The sequence below is a fragment of the Notolepis coatsorum genome, assembly GCF_963971535.1.
Source record: "Notolepis coatsorum genome assembly, chromosome: 2".
NCBI lineage: Eukaryota > Metazoa > Chordata > Actinopteri > Aulopiformes > Paralepididae > Notolepis > Notolepis coatsorum.
The window spans coordinates 225,510,491-225,525,294 of NC_140166.1; the positions used below are offsets into that span (position 1 = coordinate 225,510,491).

General features: G+C 41.7%; 1 long non-coding RNA gene across 1 annotated transcript in view; it reads left to right on the plus strand.

Moving 5' to 3' along the window:
- The first annotated feature begins 7,555 nt into the window (after window positions 1-7,555).
- The window catches only part of LOC311248476, a 32,481-nt gene continuing 25,232 nt past the window's right edge, over window positions 7,556-14,804 (plus strand). The window contains exon 1 of the long non-coding RNA XR_014620950.1: window positions 7,556-7,620. This is a non-coding gene — a long non-coding RNA (uncharacterized lncRNA). The remainder of the gene's footprint in view (window positions 7,621-14,804) is intronic.

Consider the following 14,804-nt stretch of genomic DNA (forward strand, 5'->3'; position numbering starts at 1 on the left):
GTGATTTTTCTGACAGATATTGCGATTACATTTGCGATTATAATAAAAAAGCAGCCCCACAGAGGTGTAAAATGCGGCTTGCATCTGGCCTACGCGGTGGGTCTTTTCGGGACACCGAGCCTGACATTTTTTTTTTTTACCTGGGAATCGATACCGGTACTAGAGCTGCCGCGGTATTGATGTTTTCCTTACCGCACAAATTTGCAAAATATTTCCTACCGCCGCGGTTATTACCGCACGCACAACAAAAAAAAAAGTTTGAATGCATTTTTATTTTTAGTAGTAGTCTACTCTTTATAGCATATAGCCTGCCTCTAGTCTAAATGTCTATCTTTAGAGGATGACTTTGCAGCATGAATAATATTGTTTGGGATTCGGCAAGCACGCATTAGTTATTGAAAGTGAAACACGGATTCGAAGTTTCCCCTATGGTCGTGCGCCGTTCACTCGGTGTCGCGGGCAGGGGTGGTTACCCCCCCGACCCTTTCTTCTTATTATTACTATAAAGTTACTACTTTATAATAAAGGCATTCGTTTTATGGCATTAACATTATATAGTTATACGTTCAATAACATCAGCGTATTTACCGGATAGGGATGCACCGGTATGAAAATTGGCCGCCGATACCGATACCGATTGTTCAACTAACACTATCGGCCGATACCGATACCGATACCGATATTTGTATATTTGTATATAAGTATTTGTAAAAAAAAAAAAAAAAAAAAATTTTTTTTTTTTTTTAATGAAACTACTGTATATTTGTATGTGTATGTTTGTATTTGTAGGCCTCTTTACTTACTTAAAAAAAGGAAACATCAAGAAATATGTTTATGGTATCACTATCTCTCTCCCAGTATCGTCTTGCGGCCTGCAGAGGGATACTATTTTCTCAACCAGAGCTTTCAACCAATGCAATGGAACCATTCTTGCGGCCTGCAGCGGGATACTATTCTCTCAACCAGAGCTTTCAACCAATGCAATGGAACCATTTTGATTGACAGTCGATTCGGCCAATTACGCCACACCGCTAGCACCCACCTCCTGCTGTCCTACTCCTTACCACCAATCGGCAAGCGTTTATAAATTTTTCTACTTCCGGGCATGCCGCCATTGTTCTGTTTGCGAATGCGAGAGCAGAACACACTTAACGTAGCTACGTTAGCTGCCCGGCCCGCCGACCGGCGCTCCACGCATGACCAAATGAGACATAATGATTTTACTGCAACAAATGTTATAATAAAACAAAGCCTTTCTATACATTTGTCTGGTTGAAAACTTTATTAACAGATTGCAGAATGTGTAGTTGGGTACGGAATGAGCAACGGAATGGAACCGAGCTATGAACGGGCTAACGGAGTAATGCCTTGTTTACTGCTATCTTCGGGTAAATAATATGCTTGTTATTGAACGTGTAACACTTCATTTTAACAGCAGATACTTTCTTAAATGCCATCTTCCCGAGAGAGGGTGTTGACGGGGAGTTGTGTTATTAATAGCATTGAACAGCTAACCGAAAGCTAGCGTTAACTATTGTTAAAGGTTTAGCCATAACGTTACCTTGGCTAAAGTTGGGGCTATTCTTAATGCAGCAATAATGACTGCAGACCTGCAAGCAAAGTACAGCAAGTTGACAAAGGAGTATTCCAACGCAAATCATATTTTCACCAGTAAGTTAGTCTTGCATCTCCCGGTAGCTAATGAACGGACTCGGAGTAATGCCTTGCTGCTATGGGTAATAATAATATGCTGATGTTATTGTCCGTGTAACACTAACTATATAACGCGTCGCTAATAGGGGTGGGAATCACCAGTTTCATCATGATACGATACGATATCGATTCTTTGGACAACGATACGATATTTGCCGATATCACAAAGTCTCTCACGATACAATACGATATGATTAGATTCAGGTGCCTGCGATCGATATGAGATGATATCATATGCCCATTTAACACAATCAGTAACATTTAGATCAACAAAAAAAAGGTAATGAAAATATCATTTGACATTTGTATTTTTGAGCTCTTCCAGACATTTAAAGGAAAATCAATCTATTGTTTTTAATACAAATAGACCTCCTGTTCACTGTAAAGTGCCACGTTTTTATATATTGAGCTTTAAACTTTAAGCTACATTTTTTGGAACTCAAAACTCACAACCTCCCTCTCCCAAACCGTTCCTACAACAATTTGTTGATGTTGCATGATCATGTATAGGCCTACATTTATTATGTATTATATTGTTTATGTTTAAATAACATTTAAACATCAAACTCCTCTGACCTCATCTGGTCTTTCCAAAGACGCGCGCACACACACACACAGAAAGGGAGAATGCTATGCTGTAACGTCTACACACACGGAGCTACTGCTGTTGTTCTTGGGCGGATATGAGACTCGCCACAGGATTTTCAAAATAAGAGTATCGATATGAATCGATCTTATTACATCGCATCGATCCGATTCGATTGTTGATAATTACATCGATGTATCGATCTGGATCGATGTATCGTCCCACCCCTAGTCGCTAATGCCACAAAACGAATGCCTTGTTAATCATAAGTAGTTACTTTGATGCAGTAGATTGTAGGGCTGGGCGATATGACGATATTATATAAATATCGGGTACAGTTCATTAACGATACACTTTTTAAACGTATCGTGTAGGGGTGGATGGTATAAACGGTATACGGTATAAACGGTATGAATTTGCTCTACGGTATGGATTTTGCCTATACCGTGTAACCGGTAGTGCAGCTCTAAAATAGCAATGACGTCATGTAACCACTGCGCGACTATTTCACTCGCATTTGCCCCTAAAAATAGATAGAATTAGTCATAGATAATAGATATGTGCGAACTGGAAAAAGTTATTTAGGAGGCTTCGCGCAGTGGGCGTGCCAGCCCCTCCCGCACGCATGTAAACACGGGTCTACTAGTAGTCTAGTGGGACGGGACGTCTCCCTGAGCTAACGTTAGCTTAGCTACCGTTACAAAATGACCCAGTCAACTATTCACTTTTAGTTTAATACATGATGAGGCATTGTCTAACCGAACGGTATCTAGTCGGCCAGCTACCGATAGCTCCTGACATCAACAAACGCTCCATCAAGTCTAGTAGAGTAGACGTGTATGATAGCTCCGTTAGCCGTTAGCTCACGTTAACGCAAGTAAGTTCACCGTTCAAAACGAAATGTCCCATTGAACTAAATAATTCACTGAGGCGTTGTATTAACGTTATATATCCGGCTAGCAGTAGCTACAGATAGCTCCTGATATCAATGTCTTATAACACTGATTCGATGCGTATTCGAGCTGAGGGCTTGATGAGCACAGTTAAGTAACGTTATGCCAATAGGGTCCAGGTGCAGCGCCGGAGAATCCTGGCCGTAGCTCTGCTCGAGGCTACTCGAGTAGCTGGAGGCTACTAGAGTACACACAGACAGTGGAGCTTGTTGCGTGGTGGCGATGTCTAGCAGATAATACAAGTACAAGTCTAATTATATAATATATATATTTTATAAAAAAAAAATATATATATATAAAATAAAAAAAAATGTTTTATCAAAAACGATGATACCGTGATATATACCGTTACCGTCTATGCTTCAAATTATACCGTGATATACATTTTAGACCATACCGTCCACCCCTAGTATCGTGGATATCGTGATGTTTTGCCCAAGAGGCTTGTGTCGCGTCAATCTGGTCCACACGTTGACACTTTTGAACAGCGCCGCCCCACACACACACTACTGCATCAAAAGTGACTACTTATGATAACAAAGGCATTCGTTGTGGCATTAACGTTATAATAATAATAATGCAGGACCTGTTCAGAGGTCTCTATATAGTTACACTTTCAATAACATCAGCGTATTTACATAGTGCCGACCGAGGTCGACCTAGATATAGCAAGCTCGTTCATATCTCAGCCCGTGCTGACTCAGTTGTGCCCATTCTGCGTCTGTTAGTAAAGTTTTCAATCAGACAGATGTATGGAAAGGCTTTTATTATAAAATCCGTTGCAGTAAAATCATTATGCCTCCAGTCGTTTAGTCCTTCTGCGGAGCTAAAAGCTAAACGTCGGACGCGGCGAGCTGCCATTGTTATTGTCATTGAGCTCTCCATGGCGGAAGTAAAAAATAAATACGTGCTTTCCGATTGGTGCTAAGAACAGCAGGGCGGGTGCAAGCGATGTGACGTAATTGGCAGACGCGACTGTCAATCAAAATGATTCTGTTTGCCGGCTGAATGAATGAGAACGTTATTAAAAGATTGCAGCATGGGTACAATACAGTACAGCTCAATACAACAACAGTCAACAGCGGACTGGAGGATGCAGACCAGAGAAAGACTTTCGTCTTGTTTACATCAGGGTCCCCCATTTTCAATTCATCATATTTCATATCTAAATCATATAATATCCCGTTGCTAAATATATGCAATATATAATCTAATAATCCAATAATCTAAATCTAATATATAATATAAAAATGCTAAATGCATGGGTATTTTATATTGTCTTTAATGTTAGCTTGCAAACTCAAATACTGTCTTGGTAAGCCTCATAATGAATTTTGGGGAAAAAAAGAAAAACATCGTGATGCGTATCGTGTATCGCCGAAAGGTCAGAAAATATCGTGATATCATATTTAGGCCATATCGCCCAGCCCTAGTAGATTGTGTGTGTGTGTGGGGGACGGCAGGCGTTGTGCAGGTAGGTCGCGAGTGAACTTTTATTTTTTTGCCTTTTGACGCTACACAAATTGATGGGTATTTATCGGCGACTGCTATCGGCACATTTGAGCTTATCGGCCGATAGCAGTCAACAAGGCACTTATCGGCCGATACCGATACCCGACCGATATATCGGTGCACCCCTATTACCGGACCATCTCAGTTCCTTTCTTTGCTCAGAACGTGCTGAGTTGTCCCATTCTGCGGTCTGTTAATAAAGTTTTCAATCAGACAAGTGTGTAGAACGAAGGGCTTTTATTATAACATTCGTTGCAGACAGTAAAATCATTATGTCTCGTTTAGTACTCCTGAGGAGCGATGGTAGTCCACTCCGGCGGGGAGCTAAAGCTAACGTTATTAGCCGTATTGTGATGAGCTCTGATCAATGGCTGACATTCAGGATGTAAAAAAACTGCAGGACGCTCCCAACGTGTGACGCGTCTCTCTTCTGACCAATCAGTGGTCTGCAATGTTTCACGTGACTTTTCTGGTACCTAATAGGGTCGCTTGGAACCTCGATAGAGGAGTAGGGTATATCTGCAGAGCCGCAAGCCCAACGAGAGGAGGGTACTTTATTATTATTATTATTATCCAGCGGTGATGCGGTATTCAGCCTACTCTGCGGTGGCCGTGATGTAACAGCGATACCGCGGTAATGCGGTAATCGCGGCAGCTCTAACCGGTACCCAACGGTACCTTTTTTTCCTGTACTTTACTCTCCCTCTCTGAAGTCTAAACTTCACAACACACAATCTAAAACCCCTTACCTCCCTCTCCTAAACCGATCAATGGGACTTCCTGGTTTATTTTTTGCGATTTGATAATTGCATCATTCCAAATCGCGATTTTGATAAAAAATCGATTAATCGTGCAGCCCTAATATATAGCGTAAAAAAATCCAACGTTTCAGTTATTCTCAAGGACGTAGTCATGCAAAAACTGAAAGAATGAGGCAGTTTGACATCCGGCACATTATTTTGACAGTGACGGTTAGAGCTAGGAGAGAGAGGGGAGGCATTGCTGATTTAAACATGCTTCTCGTTTATTTGGTAAAAAAAAAGGTTTACCTTTTAATAATGTTTGGCACACAAAGACCGAACTGACTGAAAAATATAGGCAACATTTGTCAAAGTATTAACTTAGTGCAAACAAACAAAATTATTAAACCTTTTCTATTTTTGTGGCCACATTATAGACAAAGGCCATCAACATAATGCATAATGCAACATAATGTCATGCACTTTTCCTAATATACTAACCTACACGATAGCACTCAACACTTTGATGAACATTGCTACTCAGCTGATAAGAGTTGTACCCTTCCTGCTGTCTTGTTGTACAAAACGTGTAAGTCGTTTTGGATAAAAGCGTCAGCTAAATGACAAAATGTAAAACATAAAGTATGCATATGCTCAACCAGCACTAGACTTTCTTATCAAAAAAGAAAAGTCAGTTATTTAAAATGAAATAAATAAGTACTAAATAAATATTTCCTTTTTTAATTGCATGAAACATTATGAAGTATTCTCTTATGCCGCTTTTCACTGCATGGTACCTACCTAGCTTTTTGAGTGTCTTGGTAGTCGTATTTGAAGTGACGTCACACAAGGAAGTAAATAATCAACAGCAACACAACACTGCGTTGGAAGGAGAAGCCCTGATGATATAATATAAACAAACAGCCAATAAATGTGAAGTTATCTTTGAACATCTTCCCTACTAATGGAACTGGTGTCGTGGAGTCACTTCGCTGTGAGCGTTTCCACTGTTAGCCACTAGCGTGAGCCACGAGCTAACGTTATAACCGAACAATACACACATGTCCCGAATCGTGGAGGTCGTACCGAACGGTGTACGGTTCGAATGCGTACCGTTCCACCCCTAGTAGTTACTGCAACTGATTGAATATGGCACCGCTCCTCCTCGAATATTTTTCACCAGCCGCCACTGGTTATCGGACGCAATGATGGCAATGTGAGTAACGTGAATGTTGAGTTAATAGCGTGTTTTGCTTTACATCGTGTAAGTGATTGATATGGCAACTGGGATTGTTTAGAAGCAAATAAGTCAACACGTGAATGCAGCATGACGTGAATGCATAGGGGAATAGGAGCGAGTGTTTTAATGCAACGGATCTCCATTTTGATGCAAATACATCAGAATTGTCGTCATTTAGAAATGAGATCGCATAGATGTATGAATCGCGATTTCTTTTATTTCGTGCAGCCCTATTTGCAATTGAATATTTCAAAATGTTTTACTAGTATCCTCAGGTCACATGGGTAGTTGCCTCTTTGAGACCACCTACTGAATACCCAGAGTAGATGAGCCATGACCTTTTATTTATATCTATAAATGCTGTGTAGTGTGGATGCCTACTGTACATGAGTAGGGTGAGTAACCTACATACCATTACTGCTTTTTATTTATTGACTCATTATAGCTACTTTATTATCTTGAAATAATATAACGGCGAACGGGTGCTATTTGCAGATTTTAGCTCATCTCGGCCTCCTTAGCCAAATTGAAATGCCCAAACTATAGTGGAGAAAAACTCAGTACAATTAAACACTATGCAACGACCACTGCAAACGTTGAGTGAATCGTCAAGTAACGTTAACGTCATTGCTACTGCTGTGACTAGCTGCTCTAGTCTACCGGTCACAAGGTATGAAGGTATAATCAAAATCCATACCGCTTATACCGTTTATACGTCCACCCCTACTGTTCTCCCTCACCTGCTTGTCCAGAAGCTTATGGGGATAAACCCCTCAATAATCAAATGGTTCTATTCTCTTCTTACCAACAGGACACAAGTCAAGGTGAATGACACACTCTCTGGGGTAAAATTCTGCAGCACCGGGGTGCCTCAAGGTGTGGTGAGCTCCCCTCTCCTATTTACACTGTACACCAATGAGTGTAGCAGCAGTCAGCCTAACAATCATGTCATGAAATGTTCAGACGACACATTTATTCTAATCCTATTGAAGGCTGGCGACTGCCCCTCTACTTACTTTAAAGAGATCGACTCCTTTCAGGTCTGGTGTTACTGTGAGAGCAGGGCACGAAATTAGAGCCCGCCACCCGCCAATGGCGGGCATATTTTAGGTTTGGCGAGTGACACTGAGAGGTCTGCCCACCACCTGGCGTGTAGTTCATATCGATACTCTTATTTTGACAATCCTGTGCGGGTCTCATTTCCGCCCCAAGCGCAGCTCCAGTCATATCGATAGCTCCGGCAGTTAGCAACGTTCGGTTCATATGATGCTCTTATTTTGAAAATCCCCTCGTGAGCATATCCGCCCGGCTGCAGCAACAACAACAGTAGCTCAGCGCAGCTCAGCGTGTGTAGACGTTAGACAGAGTGGCTTCAGAGTCCGCCTATTTTGCCCGAAATAAGTGCCTGTTGTTTTTTTCCCCACAAGGGGTCAAATGCATCTAACATGCTTTCCATCCTCGCCATTCCTTTATGCCCACGTCGCGTTAAATACCGAAATTAACGTTGCGTTAGCGTGAGCTAACTAAGCTAAGCTGATAGAGCGATAGAGAGCACAGCAGAGGTCCACTAGGGACTGGGAAGGAGGGGGGATTACTGCATTATCGAGATGGGGCTAACAGGATCTAGCCGGTACTGCACCTTCTGACTCCCAATATGCCTTTTCCAGCCAAAATACAGCGCTGTGATAGGATATTAATATCGGAAAAAATAGCAAAACGAACCAAAAACGGTGAACAGGAGGTCTATTTGTATTAACCCTTTCTCTGCCACGCTTATGTACATCCTTATACCATCCTCTGCCAGCTCTATTTGTCTATCGAGAAGTTCCCCTTCTTTGCAGGGCTATAACTTTTTAAATTGTATTGCTAAATTGACATTACTATGGCCCATTCAACGTCAATTATCTATCGTTTAGGATGTAGCAACGTTCTACTTTTTCATTCACATATTCATACTAAAATACGGTCTAAAGTATAAATATGTTTTTATCGTTTTCTGCAGCATTCTGCAGAACGTGATTTATAGCCCTAAATGCATTATATTGATCAAATAGTTTGATAGCGATCGGCGCCAGATAAAAAATTTCAAATGTATGTGCTTCTAGAAGTTACTACTCATCATCTGATGTTGACCGGATGGGGGGGGGGGTCGTTTATAATTCCGTGGCCAACGTTAGATGATTCATGTAGTGTGGGTGATATGATCATCAGAGCAGTTTGTATCGAACACGGTAATAATAAACGCTGAAACTTACCCCAGTCTCCTCGGGCCGTTGGGTGATCAGCTTGGAGTAGAAAGTTTCCTATTATGGGATGTTGATCTAGATGAAACATTTCCAGGTTGTATAATACTATATACGTCCAAATAACGTTGTTTATTGAGTTAGGGTGAGCGATTGATTATCCAGTGTGTCGAGATGGAGCCCCGGGAGCTATAGCGAGTGGCGGACCGAATTTGGATGAGCACGACTTTCTGTTTCCGGTTTGCTGTTTTTGGGCGATCCGCCGATCGGCCACCAGATGGCGCTCTTGAACCGTTGGAGAGTTGAGAGGAGATCAACAGGAGATCTCAAGTCTCCGTGGGTGAAATATGATTGCCATCACAGATTTTTGAAATATTGATCTCAATGACGTGTTACGGCGTCATTGGCAGATTAAGCATGGCGGAGAATGACGTGTTAACTCGTCCATGGCGATTAAAGGGTTAAAAACAATAGAGTATTTTTCATTTAAATGTCTGGAAGAGATCAAAAATATAAATGTCAAATGATATTTCCATTGCCTTTTTTTTTGTTGATTTAAATGTTACCGATTGTGTTAAATGGGCATATAATATCGTCTCATATCGATCGCAGGCACCTGAATCGAATCGTATCGTATCGTGGCAGACTTTGCGATATCGGAAAATATCGTATCGTTGTCCAAAGAATCGATATCGTATCGTGATGAAACTGGCGATTCCCACCCCTACTCGGTAGGCAACGTTAGCTCACGTTAGCTCTATATGTCCCAGTAAACTAAATAGTTCACTGAGGCGTTGTCTTAACGTTATCTAGCCGGCTAGCAGTAGCTACAGATAGCTCCTGATATCAATGTCTTATAACATTGATTCGATGCGTATTCGAGCTGAGGGCATGCTGAATGTGATTTGACCAATAGGGTCCAGCTGCAGCGCCGGAGAATCCTGGCTGCATCTGGAGGCTACTAAGTATACACACAGACAGTGGAGCTGTTTGCAGATAGCGAGAAGTCACTTCAGAGAGAGAGAGAGAGTACACATTTAACTCTGGCCTCTTTAAGTGTCTATTCTTCACCGTAATAGCTTATCTACTTGAAATGTACTGAAAAAAATGTATATATGTGACGCACAAATGCGTATTTTTTTTGGCCGGTAAGAAATATGCTTGGCGGGTAGAATTTCCCCATCTACCCGCCACTGGCCGGTGAGTCAAAGTTAATTTCGTGCCCTGTGTGAGAGACATCATCTCATTCTCAATACCACCAAAACCAAAGAGATCTATGACCCCAGAGAAATGAGAGTACATGACCCTGTGGTAATTGGCAACTGTGATATAGAGCAGGTTGCACTTGCATCATATAAATACCTAGGAATCCACATGGATAATCGACTGAAATGGGATGTACATGTTGATGTTCTGTGTTCCAAACTAGCCCAACGACTGCACTTCCTCCATAGTCTCAGACTGTTTGGTGTGAGCACAGCGATCATGACCGCATTTTATAAAGCTGTCCTAGAAAGCCTGATGAGATGGGGCGTGGTTTGGTACGCTCACAGTACAGTGTAAGTCGAAGATTGAAAGGCTAGTGAAAGCAGCGATGAAGGTGACCGGAAAACACCAAGTATCCGTCACTCCAATCTATCTTAGAGAAAGTAGTGGTCAGCCAGGCACCGAGAATCTTATAGGACCCTTCTCATAATCTTTATCCCGAATATGAAGTTCTTCCCTCGGGGAGACAGTTCAGAGAAAGTAGATATAAGAGCAACCGCTACAAGCTCTCCTTCCTTCCTATATCCATCGCTCTCCTAAATAATAATAGAGGTTGATTTCTTTGAGGTGCCACCTAACAGTGGGCTGTCACCTCTTTCTTTCTTAATCTGTTGTGTGAGGATGTGGCCAAGCAGTGGAAAAACCTTAGTCAAGAGGCAGGTTGTCATCACCCGGTGGTTGGTTTTTATTATCTTTGTTCTTTTGCTCACCAGTGGGAAAAACGGGCAAAACCATATTTATCATAATTAAATACAAAAAGATTACACTTTCTATAAACAAAATATCAACAACTAGGCCCTTGGCTAAGGGAACTTGCTCCAGCACGGCTGAGTCTCTCTCCAAGCCTGCTTCTACTTCTCCCTGAGAGGAGCTTCCATCCCCGGCTTTATCCTGGAAGCTCCTCCTACAGGGACAAACCAAAAACGCAACAATCAATTAATAAATACAGACATTATTTTATACATTCAATAATTCTGTATAAGATGGATACATCACTCCATACTGATCTACCATCACAAAACGCTAAACAGTGTTTAGGGTGCTTCATTAGCCTATTCCCTTCTCATTATGAACCCCCCCCCCTGTACTCTACCACACTTGGTTCCTTCCAAATCTCTCCTCCAGAAAAGGCTTTGGCCTCTCCCAGTTCTGGTTGGGCAGCCAGAGATTCTACAAGGAACCAAGTGGGAGCACAGACAAACAGGACATTTGTTAACACATTAATTTACTTTAAATCCACATAACATGTTTATAATTTAACAGAAGGTTTGTCTTCTTCACTGTACAGTATTGCACTCACTAGCGGCCGCTGGGTACTTCGCCACTAGGGGCGCTATACCAAACATTTTGCAAAATGCAAACATGTACAGTACAGTACCACGCAACACTCATGGCAAGACGTGAGCGATTCGACTCACGCTCACTGCAATGAATCGGCTCTTATGAACGAGTCGCTCAGCTGTTACTACAACAACACACAACCAGTCAAATAAAGTATAGTCTAGACTCTAATTCACAACTTGAAACACAATATATAAATAGAAAAGTTAGAAATAAAACTCGCCCGTCTACAAACACAGGCAGATCTCTCCCTCTCTCCTTCTCTCTCTCACACACAGCGCGACGTGGAATCGATTCGTTACACAATCAGACCTATTATATACCAAGAATAACTTCAGTATGAGTACAGGGCTGTACACATATTTTGCATATTGTTAAACGAGCCAAGGCTAGCTATTAAACTATCGATATGAATCGAAAATCTGGGACCCTGATGTAAACAAGACGAACGTCTTTCTCTGGTCTGCATCCCCTTAACAATTGTGTGTATTGAGCCGTACTGTATTGTACCCATTCTGCAATCTGTTAATAAAGTTCTCATTCATTCATTCATTCAAACATAGACGATCTCTCTGTCTCTCGGATCAATCAAATCAAATAATTAACACATGTATGTTGTCATTTTAAACAACTCACCATTCATTCATTATGCATCAGCAGCAACACAAACACGCACAGCTCTCTCCCTCTCTCTCTCGCTCTCTCTCTCTCGCTCTCTCTCTCTCTCAGATGATGTCAGATCCATTCAATAATAAACACATTTGTAAAGCTCGTTATTTTAAACAAGTTACCATTCATTGTCTGAGTGGTTATGTCCCACATGCGGCGAAATGAGAGCGAGAGCGAGAGAGAGAGAGAGAGCGAGAGAGAGAGCATTTTAGTAGTTACATTTTCAACAAGATTGCTGCTATTTAAACACTTCATGGAAACGGGGTAACGTTAACCTTATGTCGACTGTAGTATTGTATGACCTCGACATAACGTTTAAACGTTAACGTTACTCCGTTTCCATGCACTAAGTGGCCAGCTAAGCTAACGGAGCTAACAGCTAGCAGTAGCTGTAACGTTACAACGTTATGCGGCATCAGTAGACAACGTATCATGTATTAAACTAGAGTTAAGATCGCTAATCTACCTTGTGGTTGGCTTGTTGATAAAGTATATCCACTCCATGGCATTGTCCATCCAGCCTGTGTTGATGTCCATCCATTGTCCATACATGTCCCTCCACACTGCATCCATATTAATATAGCTTGTTGTTAGTTAGCCAAGAGCTGTGTCTTTGTCCATTTCCGCCTCGAACAGCCTGCAAACTACCTGGTGTTCTATCGCCATGCTCTAAGACAAACTCTAACCTTAACCAACTTTGAAAGAGTGCCTAAGCTCAGTGTAGTTGCTGTTGTTGTTGACGAGTCGACGAGTGTGTTGCATTCTCTCTCTAAGCCTTAGCCAACCCGAGAAATGCGGCAATGGAAAAAAACTGGCATCGCGTCGGCCAATCAGAGAGCGTCTCCGCGAAATGCGGCTATGGAAATTCTTCACGGAAGTTCACACGCTGCTGGCTAGACCGCTTCAAATCGCGCTCGGATTCCAACATAATAGTCATATTTCAACGCACAACGCCGTATGCACTGATTGGCTGTGACGGAGACAGCGATCAAACTGTGACGCGCACGCAGAGCGCTATCGCTTCTTGCCCGGGCGAGAAATACGAAAAAATAAAAAAAAACTTCACTTCCTGCCCATGAAAACGATGTTTTTTTTATTTAGATAATAACGTTATATTGTGCATTGGAAATACAAACATACTTAAAATGAGTAAATATTATTAATTTTAAACATGTTTATATTATTTATAGGGCTATAAAACACAAAAACGAAAAAGTTTTATTGTCTTGTTCTCTGATTTAACAGCAGCTGGCCAGCAGGTGGGTCGGCGCCCTAGCGCCCCTAGTGGTAGAGCCGCCACTGGAGAGAGAGCATTTTAGTAGTTACATTTTCAACAAGATTGCTGCTATTTAAACACTTCATGGAAACGGGGTAACGTTAACCTTATGTCGACTGTAGTATTGTATGACCTCGACATAACGTTTAAACGTTAACGTTACTCCGTTTCCATGCACTAAGTGGCCAGCTAAGCTAACGGAGCTAACAGCTAGCAGTAGCTGTAACGTTATGCGGCATCAGTAGACAACGTATCATGTATTAAACTAGAGTTAAGATCGCTAATCTACCTTGTTGTTGGCTTGTTGATAAAGTATATCCACTCCATGGCATTGTCCATCCAGCCTGTGTTGATGTCCATCCATTGTCCATACCAGCGTTTCCGTTAGCCGGTAATTACCGGTATTTGACTGGCAAAATCTGTTGAAGTCCGACATATTTAATCTCTCCGGTCATAATGTCCGGTGAAAATAATTCCCTCTAAACACAATTAGATTATTTGAATTGTATTAAAATAGGCTAAAATTAAATAGCCTATGCAATGAACGAAACAAACAATCATTAAGCAGCCGGTCTAATAATGACATTGTCTTGTCAGCGCGAGCTGGCTGCTGATATATTTGCGAGAAGCATCCATCTGCCGGCCGGCAGGGTGCAGTACTCCAATTCAGCCATTGGCAATTCAGCTGTTGGGTGGGGGCGCTGCTGAGCGGTTTCCAGACCGGACCTAAAAACACTGCTGCTCCATGCTTCACGTAAATATATCAGCAGCCAGCTCGCGCTGACAACAGAATGTCATTATTAGACCGGCTGCTTGGTGAAGCAACGATGAAACAAATGATTGTTTCGTTCACCGCATAGGCTATTTAATTTTAGCCTATTTTAATACAATTCAAATAATCAAATTGTGTTTAGAGGGAATTATTTTCACAGGACATTATGACCAGCACCAAGTCGTTGGGAGGTGGAGATATAAATCACGCAAACCCACGATAATGTTGCCGTCTCTCTCTGCCAAATTTCTCAGTTCTTCGCTTGATATAATTAATATAAATGTCCAATATAACGGAATTCGTTAGCTCATAAAAATGTGATTATAACAGACTGCTGTTTATTAAGGTCGGGCAGACTGCCCACCGACACCTCAAGTCGGCAGCAGCACGAAGTCTCGAGGGACTTATTTTATTTGGAATATATTAATGACTGTATATACGCAAAAGTAGCCTAGTTTTAAGTTAAAATATTATAAATGCCTTGATGATGTCA